Source organism: Gossypium hirsutum, chromosome A10 (assembly GCF_007990345.1).
Source record: "Gossypium hirsutum isolate 1008001.06 chromosome A10, Gossypium_hirsutum_v2.1, whole genome shotgun sequence".
Taxonomy (NCBI): Eukaryota; Viridiplantae; Streptophyta; class Magnoliopsida; order Malvales; family Malvaceae; genus Gossypium; species Gossypium hirsutum.
The window spans coordinates 65,027,107-65,042,424 of NC_053433.1; the positions used below are offsets into that span (position 1 = coordinate 65,027,107).

General features: G+C 37.9%; 1 non-coding gene across 1 annotated transcript; it reads left to right on the forward strand.

Annotated features, from left to right (window-relative positions):
- The first annotated feature begins 14,660 nt into the window (after positions 1–14,660).
- On the forward strand, positions 14,661–14,766 carry LOC121208795 (small nucleolar RNA R71). The gene has a single exon (XR_005903919.1). It is a non-coding gene; the product is annotated as a small nucleolar RNA R71 (small nucleolar RNA).
- The last annotated feature ends 552 nt before the right edge of the window (positions 14,767–15,318 follow it).

Here is a 15,318-nt window from a genome sequence, read left to right on the forward strand (position 1 = left end):
ATATTAGCTAATTTCTTTCCCCTTGGCCGAATATGCATGTCTATTTTTGGGGTCGATTTCAACACTTAATACACACATATACACACTAGTAAAGCATCCTCCCCCTTTTCATCAATTTAACACATGCATTGCTCATTAACATGCAAAGTTACATTCGGCCTTAGCACACATCTTCCTAGCCGATTCTTCTCCATTTAGCAACCAATGCACATATGTGCTCACACAAAAATGCTAAAAAGGAGGTTCAAGAATCATCAAGCCATCATCACATGCATCATTAACAAGCTTCATATTTTGCATGCAATGGCATTAACACGACCTCCACCTAGGCCGAATCTTAACTCATCCTCATGCCTCATCACCACAACATCAAACATCAACCAAGAATGATGCATCCATGGTCAAGTGCCATTTCCATCACATAGCAAGATTTAGACCATGGGCTAGGTAGAACTCAAGCTAACAACTAAAACATGCATGCATCTCATGGAACATCATCAAACATACCTTAGCCTAGCTACATGCATGGCCGAATCTCTTCACCTTTCTTCTTCTTTCCTCCTTAAAATTTTTGGCCAAGGATGAACCAAAGGATGAGAAATTTTTTTCTTTGTTTTTCTTTCTAATTTAGGCTAAATGAAGGTGAGAAAAGGATGAACAAAGATCTTCTCCTCTCTTTTCTTTAGCTCACGGCAATGGGGGGGGGGAAAGAATCAACTACACACTTTTTTTTTTGTGTATTCATCATACTCCTTTTCATTATTTAATTTCCATGCCTATTATTTTATTTTTTTCCACCCATGATGCACCAACAAAACATGTCTATGACATGTCTTGGCCATCAAACTTGGTCTACCATGCTTGTCATGGCCGGCCACTACTAGTAGGGGGGGAATTTGACATGCAAGTCCCCCCTTTGTCCACATGCACTAATAGGTCCTCACACATTGACCTATCACATTTTAGAATTTTCTTACATAAGTCCTATTGACTAAATTCACATGAAATCAACCAAATTGAAGCTTGAAATTTTCACACATTCATAATTACATATTCTAGGCAATAAGTATCACATTCAAACATTTCGGTGACTCAGTTTAGCGGTCCCGAAACCACTTCCCGACTAGGGTCAACTTTGGGCTGTCACAGACTAGGCCCAAAATCAGGCAATTACACCTACCATCACCGGCCTCACCCTTTCCCTTTTTCTCTCCACCGCCACCGAGCAGCATCTTGCATCCTCTCCCACCTTGCACCACACATCCCTTGTTACTAGCAATAGTAGGCACGCGACTTGGCCATCCTCCACAGTAGCCACAAGCCCTTGTTTCCCTCGCACCAAGCCGCTGCCCCAAAATTTTGCACCTTGTTGCACCCTTTAAGCCACCATTCAACCATTTACTAGTAGCCACCAAATGTCGACACACCACCTAATTCCACCACACAACCTACCATTAGCCACCCTTAAACTTACCCCTCACAACCATCAACTCATCCATTGTGTTTTCATCAATTCTAAACAAAGGTGGTAAGAAATTTCTTTCTAAAATTTTAATTTTAATTTTTTTATTTCTCAAGGTATCTATAGGAGCGAGCACAGTAACTAATCCTCCGTATTCTGTAGGCCCATTAAGGGGGTAGATGCTAGCCACGTATTTTAAAACTGCTCCATACCCAATGCAAGGATCAAACCTTCGACCACTAGTTAAGGTAGGAGAGACCCTTGCCATCTCACCTAACTCCCGTGGTTTTTTAATTTAATGATTATTTAACTTTTCAATTCTACATAAATTGTTAATATTTTATTCTAATTAAATTTTGGGAAATTATTACTTGTCTCGTTCTTATGTGATGTTCAGGTTGAATCCTGCCTCATAAAAGAACTTGAGCATTTGTCCAAATTGAAGAATCACAAGACAAGTTCTATTCCGAAGAAGCTAAGGCAAGATATGAGAGCATATTTTAGAAACAACAAATTTTTCCAGAGAAAGGTTTTACCTGGGGAAAAAGTAACTACACTGATTTCATGGCGAGCATTATAAAAGTTGCTGAAACTTTAAAGTGGGAAGTGATTTGTGATAAAAGGTCGAATTCGGACGATGAGTTAATTCAGGAATTTTATACGAATTTGACCTCAAGTGCTTTAACATAAGTTTTCATCCGAGGAGTTAAGATACCTTTAAACCCAAGTTCCATTAATGAATTTTATCAATTCCTTATTTCAAAGACAATTGATCGCAGTGATTCGTAACAAGTAATAAATCTTTATAATGAAGATCAAACCTAGACTAACTATTATCGCGATGAAAAGGCAAGCGTACCTATCGAACAATAGTATAGTAATGGCAAGATCGGGATATCGTACCCAAGAGAACCAAAAGTACTAGTAATAACTATCTTTTTATTATCTAACCTAAGAATAAAAGGGTTTGTTTATTAAACTAATTAACTAATTTAATTAAAGCGAAGAGAGAATTTGGAAAAAAACTTGAAGATAAGCAATTAATAAAGACGACACCCAAGGAGGAATCCACCTAGATTTCACTTGTTATCTGACTCTGAACCGGACGATTTATTCACTTGACTTCTTCCGTAGAGATCCCTAAGTTAAGTTATTATCCCTATTCAAGACTAAAAACATCTAATCCCTAGATTGAATAACCGAGACTTTTCTCTAATTAACATTCTAGGATTACATTAACTCAATCTATGGATCCCCTTATTAGGTTTCACCCTAATCTGGAAAAATCTCGTAACCTTATTTCTAGGCGTTCGATCAACTCTGCTTAATTGTGCCAAATCTATTCTTAGGCAGGGTCTATTCCTCCTCTGTATAAGCACATCAAATCATGAATTAATACTCAGAATATTAACTCAAGCATTAAAAACACATAATTAAGAACAAATCAAGTATTTATCATACAGTTCAGATAATAATAACAAGATCCATCATAGGTTTTATCCCCCTTAGGTATCTAAGGGGTTTAGTTCATAATAAAATAAGAGTACATCTCAAAAGGATGAAAATAACAAAACATAAAGAAAACTCTAAAACCCCTGAAGGAATTCTGAGAGAGATCTTCAGTCTTGGAGTAGCTCTGGCTTTTGAGATGGATCATCTGGCTTCCTTCAAGTAATCCCCGGCGTGTGGTTCTGTGTTCTAGAAAAGTTCTGGAGAGCCCCCTTTCTAAGTCATACTTAGGATGTTTATATAGGCTTTTGATTGGCTTTCTTCCCCCTTAAGTATCCTTTTTCTGTGTAGAATACAACTTCTTGAAAAAGGGACATGCCCGTGTGCGATCCGTTAAATTGCCACGGTCGTGTGGGCTTAATGGCCAGGACGTGTGAGTCATATAAACCTTGGTCGTCACCCTCGAAAGGCACGGGCGTGTGAGCTACCCGTGTGGCAAGGCTTAGGTCGTGTGGGTCTTCTTGATTTGGTCAGTTTTATCCCTTTTTAGCTTGTTTTTGGCTCCTTTTGACTCTTGGTGCTCTCGTGGGTACAAAACCAGATTAAAAGCACCAAAATCCACAAATCTAGTAGTAAACATCCATAAATATGCTAAGTATTTGAGGTAAAAACATGTATCATTTGGCGTTTATCAAATACCCCCACACTTAAGCATTTGCTTGTCCTCAAGCAAAATTCTCACTTACTGCTAGAATTTATTCTTTTGAATCACATAATCAATATTGATAATGTTACAAACTATTCCATGGAAAATTATACAGTGAGAATTTAACTATAGGGGCATTAAAGCCTCAAACAATCAAAATCGGATATTTCGATAATAAAATTATAGGTAAGATCCTTCCTTTTAGTAATTAACTTTAGTCCTAAATACGCAAGAGATGAAATCCTCACTAAAGATTCACTCAAATCACTCAAAGTGTTTAAGGATCAAGATTAAGCACTCGATTGTCTAACATGAAAAGTTATTACCATATGCTTGCCTGAAAATCAAATCTCCACCACTTGTAAATGATATGATACACTAATCAAAAGGTCTTTGCATGGTTGTAATGGGGTTTAGGTTACAAGTATGGATACAGGTAGAAGAACAGGGGTTAGAATCGAGATAATTTCAATATGTTACCCCACTATCAAAAACTTAATTACTAAATCACAAATAAATAGCTAGAATTATTTTACATGAGTTCATGACAACTTTAGCTTGCTGAGAACTACACACATTTTTTTTAAAGAACAAATCAAGTTGATACAATATGGAAATCAAACTTCATGATTCAGTAACAAAAAATGGTGAACATAGTGAGGTAACAATATTAAATTCAATCTCGATAAAAAGGGTCAAAATAAGTAAGAGGATTTCAACAATAATGGGTTAATGGGTTAGTGATGAGGGTTAATCAAAGAAAAAGGTTAATATGTTCAAAAGGGGTTCACTAAGGGTTTAATTATGTGGAAAGGCTTTTTATGGAGTCAATGGGTTAAATCCTAAGTGCCTTTATCATGTCAGTATATCGAATCATACGTGTGGTCTTGACATGTATAATCGAAGCAAGTTCTAGACTAACAGTTCAATGTTGACACACTCAAACAACAAAAAAAAGTGAGCAAGAAAGAAAGCTATATGCTCAAAAGGCTCAAAAATCTCACCAAAAATTTGGGTTTTTGATGTCATTCCTGTATACTTAAGATTTCAAGATAATACCTCAATTTAGGAAAATAATCTAAAAATTTTAGTTCTCAAAATATCAACTTATCATGCTCGATTTTTTAATGTCCTATAATCAAATAATCATGCATAATTCCCATGGTCTAATTCATGACATACCAACAATAGTTATAGATCAATCAAAATTCATTCTATCAATATTATGAGAAAATCACTTAAGCACAAGACCAAATTCAGGGATTTGAGAATAATGCAAAAAGTTAGGTTCCATGTTCACCCCCACACTTAGGATGTACATTGCCCTCAATGTACAAAGATAGACTAGTCAACATAAAGAAAATCATAAGAGGGAAAGAGGTGAAACTCCCTGTTAGAAGGATGCGGAGCTTGATTCTAAGGCTGGAGTGTTTGGGGAAAATGGTAGCGGCCACTGTTCTTGGCTAGATGAAAAAATTGGGTCGTTGAACATGGAACTCGTTAGGTATTGTTCCCTATTTGTTCCCTCATTGCGTAAAATATTCCTAGCAGCTTTGCTTGGAAGTTTGTAGAATAATAAAGAGCTTATTAAGAGTTGGTGTGGAAGAGAGTGTAGTGGAATTACTTGTTAGAAATATCAGAAAATGGAAAATTTACTAATATAGATATGTCTTTCAAAATAAAAAAATTGAAATGAAAATAATAATCAAAAGAAAAATAAGAATAAAATAAATAAAATAAAAATAAAAATAAAATATGAGGATTCAATGATCCTCGTCGGTGGGGCCCTCAGGTGGTGGTGATGGAGGTGCAATGTGGAAGTGCTGGCACAGCTGCTGCATCATGGCCTGCATATCGTCCATCTATTGGTCCCGTCGCCAATCTCGCTCGTGGATCATCTCAAACTGCATAGTGCAGTACTGCTCGAAATGGGTGAGTCAGTCAGAAAGATGTGCCAATGAAGCAGCCACAGGAACTAGTCGTTCCCTAGGTGGCACGGTTGAAGGCTCCTCGTGCTGTGGGGGAACATCATCAGGAATGTCCTAAAGATCCTCCTTGTCAATGGCATGAGAGAGACGGTACTGAGGAGTGTCAGTCCCACGTCGGTGCTCGATCATCCGCATGTGTAACATAGTCGTGATGCCCTGTAGGGACATTTGACCTATCAGTGTAAGCGCTGATGATTGGGCCGCGGTGTTAAGGAGGCCGAAGTGTCTGGCAAGGCGAGTCACGTAGGGGCCGATGAAGACCACTCCCTTCCTATGCCGCTTGGTTTAATGGTGAATGGCGAAAGCAATGAAGTAGGCCAAGTCAGTCATGTGTGCATTCGCCATGCACCATAAATAGTAGGCGTCATAGGTGATGACAACGTCGGTGCTCTCTTTGCTCCCGGTCAATGTGTGAGCCAATATGGCATGGTGATATTGGAGGGAAGGGGGAAGAGCTGAGGCCTTCGAGCGATTGGGGTCGTAGTTGGAAGAGAGTGGTGCCAAAGCCTTCCAGCACAAGGGGAGGGAGATATGGATATTGTGTGGTAGTGCATTCATGTCCTCCTCCTCCATAAACTCATCGGTGTAAAGTCCCAGAGCAACTCCAAACTCTGGGACACTCATCTCACGAACTAGACCGCCTAATCGGAAGTGAATGGTGCCTGGGTCATTATTGTTCGTTATCACCACCTGTAAATGAAAAGTAGAGCATAATTCTAAGGTTAGCTTTAAATAATTGGTCTCGGTAATAGTGAAGAACCGTTCCTATGGGTCTATAGACAGGAGGGCGCAGATGGCATCAGCGAGCTGGACTTGCTCTACGGCAGCCTAGTCGATGCAATGACTTGTGGTGATGGGTGGTGCGCGTAGTATTTGAAATAGCTCCTCCTACGATGCTTGTGGAAATTCAAGGAACGGGTGCCGAACTTTGGCTGTAGCTCATACTGAGGAAGAACCCGATCCCCTACGTCTCTTTGAGGATGGGACTACGGCCTTCTTTCCTCTCGATGATGACATAATGTACCTGAAAATATATGAGCATTGATAGAATCTAAGATACATCAATAGTTAAGCAATAGGCTTAGAACTAGTATATGCTATTTAGTGTTTTAAATAACTCAAATATAGAAAATTCTAAAGCAAATTCTTAACTTGTCTAAAACATATTTGTAATAGTAACAATATCTATGTAAAGCATGAAAAGTACTAATGTAACAACACAAATTGGAAAAACAAGGTTAAGAAAGTGAACCAAGGGCTGTTGTAAGGCGGTGCACGGGCGTGTAATAGCGAGCACGGGCGTGTGACGCGGAGAGGAAACCGTGTGGTTGGAAAAATAGAGGGCATAGGGAGGGGAAAATGAGGATTAATGAAAGTGGAGTGACTTTGAGGGTGTTTTGAGGGTTGGGGAAGTGAGAATCTAGGGAATAGTGGCCAGAATAGGGAGTAGGGGTTGGGGAGGGTGGATTTCGGATGGGGTTTTGAAAGGAGGAAGAATATGAACAGTGGTTTGTTTATATAAGGGAGGGGCACACGGCCTAGGGGCACGCCCGAATGCTTGAGGTAGCCCGTGTTTTTCAAAATTTTCAAATGTGGTCGTGCCCGGCTACTATCACACGCTCGTGTGTCTTGGGCGTGTGTGGCACACGGCCATGTCGCACGGTCGTGCCTAGGTTTGTGCGCTTCTCCCACGCCCATGTTTTATGGTAGCACACCCGTATACTGTTGTCCACGGTTTAATGGCATGGGCGTGTCGCATGCCCGTGTCGAAGAAACAAAATCGAGCCTTGTCCATGGCACACCCATGGTTTTCTATCCCACACCCGTGTTCTTCGTATCAAGTTCACCCACGGCCATGTCGCATGGCCGTGAGGATTTATCGCACCTCATTTTTTGGGGAAATCATGTCCTGCTTCAACATGGCCGTCTCGTACGGCCATGTCTCTTCCCCTGTTTGGCCATAGCTTTAGGCACGCCCGTGTGCCTGGCCGTGTATGCTGAAAAACTGTGCAATTCAAAGATTAAGTTAATGATTCAAAGTGTTAGAAATTAAAAAATAAAGAAATCAAAATATGTTAGTGCACGGGTTACCTCTCGAGAAGTGCTTATTTATAGTCTAAGCTCGACTTACCTCTCTGTTGAATGATCATGGTGGTTTCAGGAGTTCATACTCCTCATTCCTGTTGTCAGTTTTAAAATAAGGTTTTAAACGGGTGTTGTTTACCTTGAAAGTGCCGAACTTGGGATGACTCACCTCCACTGTACCGAATGGAAAAATACTGAGTACCGTAAGAGGGATTTTCTCATTTGGTGTGGTAGTGACAATGTGAGGATCAACGGCATCTAGTAAGACTATATCGTTGACCTGAAGTTGATTAGGAGAGGTATCGGGCTTGTTTTTGTGTAGTTTCAATTTATCATGTGTTCTCGATTTGTGTTCTCGCCATTCGTTTAGCTCCTCTATCGGTAGTCTTCGTTTTTCATGGACGTCTTTGTTCTCTTCATGATAGTAGCGTACTGTCTCTGTTGTCTTTGTTCGAGGAGGTTCCTGCAAGGATGATTGAATATTAGTTTTATCATCGACAGTGTTTGTAGCATTATCCTGAGTCTTAGGGGTTTTGACTGAGTCTCGTGCTTGGAGTGTTACTGCGTCGTCACCTGCACAAAGTGTTAGCTCCCCTGTGCCTACAGTAATAATGGTTCTAGTAGTTGCTAAAAAGGGTCATCCTAAAATTAAAGGTACCTCGTTATCCTCATCCATATCTAAGACAACAAAGTCTACTGGGTAAATAAATTTATCAATTTTAACGAGAACATCTTCAATAATACCCTTAGGAAATCTAACTGTTTTGTCAGCCAATTGTATGCTCATCCTAGTCTGTTTGGGTTTACCGAGACCTAGTCATTTAAACATTTTATAGGGCATAACATTTATACTTGCCCCTAGATCAGCTAAAGCATTATTCATAGATAAACTACCAATTAAGCAAGGAATTGTAAAACTCCCTGGATCTTACAATTTTTTAGGTAGCTTATTCTTTAGAACAGCTGAACAGACTGCATTGAGTTCCACATGCGATGTAGTGTCTAATTTCCTTTTATTGCTCAGAAGTTCCTTTAATAATTTTGCTGAGTTGGGCATCTATGAAAGAACTTCAATAAAGGGTAAGTTAATATGTAATTTCTTTAAGAGTTTGACAAACTTACCGAATTATTCTTCTGTTCTGTCCTTCATCATCGCTTTAGGATATGGCACACGAGGTTCATGCTTCGTACTTACCTGTTTGGGATCATTATCATTTACCTCTTCTCGTCCTTTGTTCATTGTGTTGTTTTGCTGTATTTCTGGCTCAGGTATAACAAGTCTGTCCTTATTTTGAGCGCTAATTGCATTGAGGTGTTCCCTCGGATTAGGTTCAGTATTACTTGGTAGGCTACCTTGTGGTCTTTCGGAGATTAGTTTGGACAGCTGGCGTATCTGAGTTTTGAGTCCTTAGATTGATGCTTGCTGATTCTTAAGTGCAGTCTTGGTATTTTGAAAACAGGTTTCTGACACCGAGATGAATTTAGAGAGCATCTCTTCAAGGTTCGGCTTCTTCTCTTGGTGATAAGGTGGCTGTTGAAAACCCTGAAGATTTTGTGGCTTTTAATTCCCTTGACCTCCAAGGAAAATTTTGGGTGGTTCTTCAAACCTGCATTACAGGTATTACTGTATGGGTTATTTTGAGATCTAAAGTTATTATTACCCATATAGTTGACTTATTCTTCTTCAGTTGTAGGATTGAAGGATTGGTAGTTTGTATGCACACCTCCTCCGCTTGAGTCACACATCATTACTGGATGTACCTGCGTAGAACCAAGAAAACTATCAATCTTTTTATTGAGAAGTTCTACCTGATTAGAGAGCATGGTGACTGAATCGATGTTATAAACGTCGGTTGTTTTTGTTGGCTTAGTCCTCATGACTTGCCACTGATAGTTGTTCAGTGACATCTCCTCTATGAATTAGTAGGCATCGTTCGGTGTTTTATTATTGATAGTTCCGCCAGTAGCAGCATCAATCATTTGTCTTGTCGAGGGATTCACTGTAACACCCCGGACCCGAGACCGTTGCTGGAGTCGGACACGAGGGGTTCACAGACTAAATTCGCTTACTATCGCAATCCATTTTAAAATTTTCCAGGCAGTTGGCTAACTGCGACACTGTCACCTTAAAAATCATATCTTGAGTTTCACAACTCGAAAATCAGTTTTGTAATTTGTTTCTGAAACTAGACTCATATTTCCATCTACATATTTTTTTATAGAATTTTTGGTCGGGCCAATTAGTACAGTTTATTAGTCAAAATCTCCCATGTTACAGGGATCGACTACACTGACCTTTGCACATTACGACTTAGACATCTCCCTGCACAGAGCTTCAATACTGATGCCGTTTGTTTCTATAGAAACTAGACTCAGAGAGGAATCTATAAATATATGGCATGACTCCTAATTATCTCTGGTTAATTTATAATGAATTTCCAAAGTCGGAACAGGGAATCCGGAAACCGTTCTGGTCCTGTCTCACGAGAACCTGAATATCTATTAACATACTGTCCATATGATCGTTTCGTTACTTTCATATGAAAATAGATTCATCAAGGTTCGTTTACATAATTTATTCATCATTTAATTCCAATCCTACTATTTTTAGTGATTTTCCAAATCTACATCACTGCTGCTGCCAGCATCTGCCTTTAAGGTAGACTTTACCTATTTCATAGTTTCCATGATTCAACTAGCCCTTTTAGCATAAATAGCACAAATTATGATAGTGATTAACCATTCCATACCAAATGATTATAACATTATGCTCAAACATATATAAGCCATTTTCGCATGGCTATATACATTAACCAAAATATTCTTCCGCCACTAGTCTATTTTATACATGCCATAAGATAATCCAAAACATAGCAGTACCAAACAGTGGATAGTGATAGTGTGACTAGTTGCTGACGATCCCCGAGCCTGTAGCTTCGCAATGAGATCTATAAAACAGAGGAAACAGAGTAAACGGAGTAAGCATTACAATGCTTAGTAAGTTTTAAGCAGTGTCAACAGATAACAATCAAATTATAACATAGTTGTTCGTATTTTTATTTCACTCTTCCTTCGGGCATACCATCCCTTTTACCGAATATGCACGTCTCATCATATACAATAGGCAGATAAACTTTCACATAAAAGTGAGCTCATGTGACATAGATATATCGTATGATTTCACATCACCTCTCACACTGATCCGATGTTACATAATCATAGGAATAGTCTCATAGATTGCTCTCGTATGCATCACATAACTACCTTATGATTTAGTGCAAATCAAGCTCACATATAAACTTGGAGTACATACCTGTTGAACCTTTCGCATTGAATATATTTATAAGCAATTCTTATTACGAAGTCTTACCCGGACATAATCTCCACACGTAGTCATCGGGTCTTTAGAGCTCGGATATAGTACGAGCACGAAGCTTATGGACCTTAATCAGTGATAATATTCTCGCATAAAGCCTGCGGGGATTTAACCCGGATATAGTGCTGACACAAATGCCCTTCGGGACTTATCACATTTATACACTTTCACATCCATCACGTTGGCCACTCGGCCCTGTTACATATATACACTTTCACATTCATCACATCGGCCATTAGGCCTTATCACATATATACACTTTCACATTCATCACATCGGCCATTAGGCCTTATCACATATATACACTTTCACATTACCAACCCTTTTATTCATACACAAAGATCAACTTAGCCAAAGGCCGGTAGCTCATTTATCAACTGAGCGAATACTTATTTGTAAGGGCTCAACTAATTCAAAGCACATACGAAACATACCTCAATGTTGGGATGTTTCAAGCGTATTAACTGAAATTTTTACAGCAAGATCATTCATTCCCAAATCACATACCTTCGGAATTTAACCGGATATAGCTACTCGTTCAAATGCCTTCGGGACATAGCCCGGTTATAGTAACTCGCACAAATGCCTTCGAGCTTAGCCCGGAATTAGTATCTCGCACAAATGCCTTCGGATCTTAGTCCGGATATGGTCACTTAGCACAAAGCCTTCGGGACTTAGCCCGGACATCATTCGAATAACCATGCACATTTAACAATAAATCATGACACATTCATATTTCATTTTCATTTCCAAAGCTCAAACACAAGACACTTATCACATTTACAATTTCGGCTCAATAGCCACATATAAGAGCATGATTTTGATTTACTTAAGACATAATCTAATCGAATCATAATTTAAGTCCCATTACTCGAAAACTTACAATATCACGATTTAGAATTCAAGTATGGGTTTAATCAATAGCTTGTGAGCAACTAAAACAAGTTTATCAAGGTTCACAACATAATCTCAAATTCAGCACAAGCTGTTTTTCCTGAGCAATAGTCACTAAATTATTTATAACTGGAGCTACAAAACTCCAAATCACTTTCCGTTAATTTTTCCTGAATATAGACTCGTATATCTTCCACCCATAAAATTTCCAGAATTTTAGGTTTGGCCAATCAATACCAGAGTTTTCTTAAAGTTTCCCCTGTTTCACTGTTTGACTAATCTGACCATTCTTCACTACGAATCAAATTTCTCATTTTACAGAATTCAAAATGTGTTGTATTTGATTTCATTTGAAACTAGACTCATTAAGGAGTCTAAGCATATAAATTTTATCTTATAACCATTTTTGTACAATTTATAATGATTTTCTAAAAACAGAACAGGGGATTTCGGAGTCATTCTGACACCGTCTCACACAACTTTAAATATCTCATTATCGGAAATTCCTTTGCTTACATGGTTTCTTTTATAAGAAACTAGACTCATTAAGCTTTAATTTCATGTCTCATTCAGCCTCTAATTCAAGTCCATAAATTTATGGTGATTTTCTAAAGTCACGTTACTGCTGCTGTCCGAAGCAGACTATTTCAAATTACCCTTAAATTCCCAAGCTCAAACACTTAAGAACTTACCATTTGAGCTTAGAACATATCATGGCCACATCATATCTTATTAAATCAACTCATCATGTCCTATTATAATTGAATTTACTCAACGTTTAAACACTTAAAACTTACAAAGGAATCAAACTCAAATACTTAAGAACTTACCTTGAATTTGATCGACTTAGTACAAATCGGCTATTCAACTACTTTCTCTTTTCCCCTATCCGAAGTTGGTGTCCTTTGTTCTTGAGCTAGATTTAAACAAATTCAAATCATTACTAATCCATAATTCATGCACCTTATTTCGGGTATATAAAAAATCATTCAACCAAGTATTCAAATATAGCTTAACACCAAATTCACATTCGGCACTCTATTAACGCAACATAACCATTTTCACCTTGTTAACACATAATCGGCAAGGTTAAATCCCATATACACAACTTAAGTCCATCCTTTAACAATCATAATTCACTATAAGGCCGAAAGCTACCTAAACATCACTCTCAAGTCTCTTTTTACCATTTAACAACCTTAAAGCTTACTTAATAGTCAATTTAAAATAAAAAAAAACAACATCCAAAATTTAACACAATGCCACATAGCCGAATACCACTTTTAGTAATGAAATTCATCTTTAACACAAAATTACTAAGCCTCACTTAATAATTAACTATTTAGAACTCTCAAACATCAAATACTTCAAATTTTATGCAATCCACACCATAGCCGAAATGCTTAATATAAGAAATTGAGTTAAATTTGAGCTAAATTTAAGCTCCCAATCATAAACTAAACTTATTACTTTACACACTCAATAATTTTAACATTATCAAGTCCATCCAACACTTATCCAGCAACTTTTAACTTTAAAAACAAATCCCTAGCTCAAAAACACATGAACCGAACTTAATACGCCACTTAGACCAAAATTAGCAAATGGGTTTCGGCTAGATAAAGAAGTGAAGCTCGTATTCATCAAAATTTAACAAAATTACAATGAAATTACCTTAGAAATTGGCCTCCAAAAGACTGAACATTCCCAAAACACTTTCCCCTTTTTCTTTCTTTAGTTTCGGCTAGAACCCAAAAACAATGAAGTCTCCCCTCCTTCCCTAGCTCACGGCACTTCAAGAAAAGAAAGAAGATGAAGACTTTCTCTTGCTTTCTTATTTTATTCCCCCTTTCTTTTTTTTTTGATCTATTTTAATCATTTACTAATAAAAGCATCATTAAAAATTCAACTTAATGGAAGAACCATCCTTGCTTGGCCGGCCACTACTTGAGGTTTGGGTGATTTGACATGCAAACCCAAGTTTCCTCACTTTGTTATCATTTGATCCTTACATATTCCCCTATCATATTTTCTTAGGTTCTCAACTAAGTCAATCACATGAAATTCACCTTCATAAGTCTAAATTAAAACATCAAATTTTCACACATGCACTATGGTTTAAATTCATGAACAATTACATAAAAATCACATTAACATACCTTTGATTTATGAACTAACCATGGCCGAATGCCTTGGCTTCTTCTTCTCCTTTTTTTTTCTTTCACTAGTTACGGCAATGGAGAAAAGAAAGATGGACATACCTTGTTTCTATCACTCTTTCCTTCTTTTAATTATTCTTTCTTCCATAATATAAAGCCATTAACTATTATCATGCTAAAATAAAATGCATATAATATCTATCAACTATCATTATGGCCGGCCACTAATTAAAAGTGGTCCATTTGACATGCAAGTCCCTCATGTCAATAACTCATGCATTATTTGGCCACTTTAAATTTCACCTATCACATTTTCAAGTCTTATCACATGGGTCCTTTCTTATAAATTAACACCGCCTTGATAAAATCAAGGCACGAAATATTCGCACATACAAATTCCACATTCAATAAGCACAAAATATAACATCTGATTATTTTTGTGACTCGGTTTTGGGGTTCCAAAACCACTTTCGACTAGGGTCAAATTAGGGGTGTCACATTCACACCATTGTAGAACGTTTAAACTTGCAACCATTGAGGTAACCCATGGTGGGGGCACCTTCTCAATAGATCCTTGTATCTCTCCCATGCATCGTAAAGTGTTGCTAAGTCCATCTGCACAAAAGAAGAGATATCATTGTATAATTTAGCCGTTTTAGCCGGCGAAAAATATTTTAGTAAAAATTTCTTGGTCATTTGCTCCCAAGTAGTGATAGACCCTCGTGGTAACGAGTTTAACCACTGTTTAGCTTTGTTTCTCAATAAGAAGGGAAATAACCGAAGATGAATGGCATCATCAGAAATGCCATTGATTTTGAATGTATCGCAAAATTCCAGGAAATTTGTTAAGTGAGTGTTGGGATCTTCATCTTGCAAGCCATCAAACTGAACAAATTGCTGTATCATCTGAATAGTGTTAGGTTTTAATTCAAAATTATTCGCAGCAATAGCAAGTCTAACTATACTTGATTCAATTCTTGTTAAAGAGGGTTTAGCATAGTCATACATAGTACGTGGAGTAGGATTTTGATTAGCTGCAATTGCAGGAGGCAGCTAATTGTCTTGGTTTTCAGCCATCTCATCAGTTGGAGGTTGAGAATTGTCTTCTTGTTCGTTTTCTGTGTATCTTAAACTATGCCTTATTTCTCTTTGATTTCTACGAACTGTTCGATCAATTTCTTCGTCAAAAAGTAAAGGTC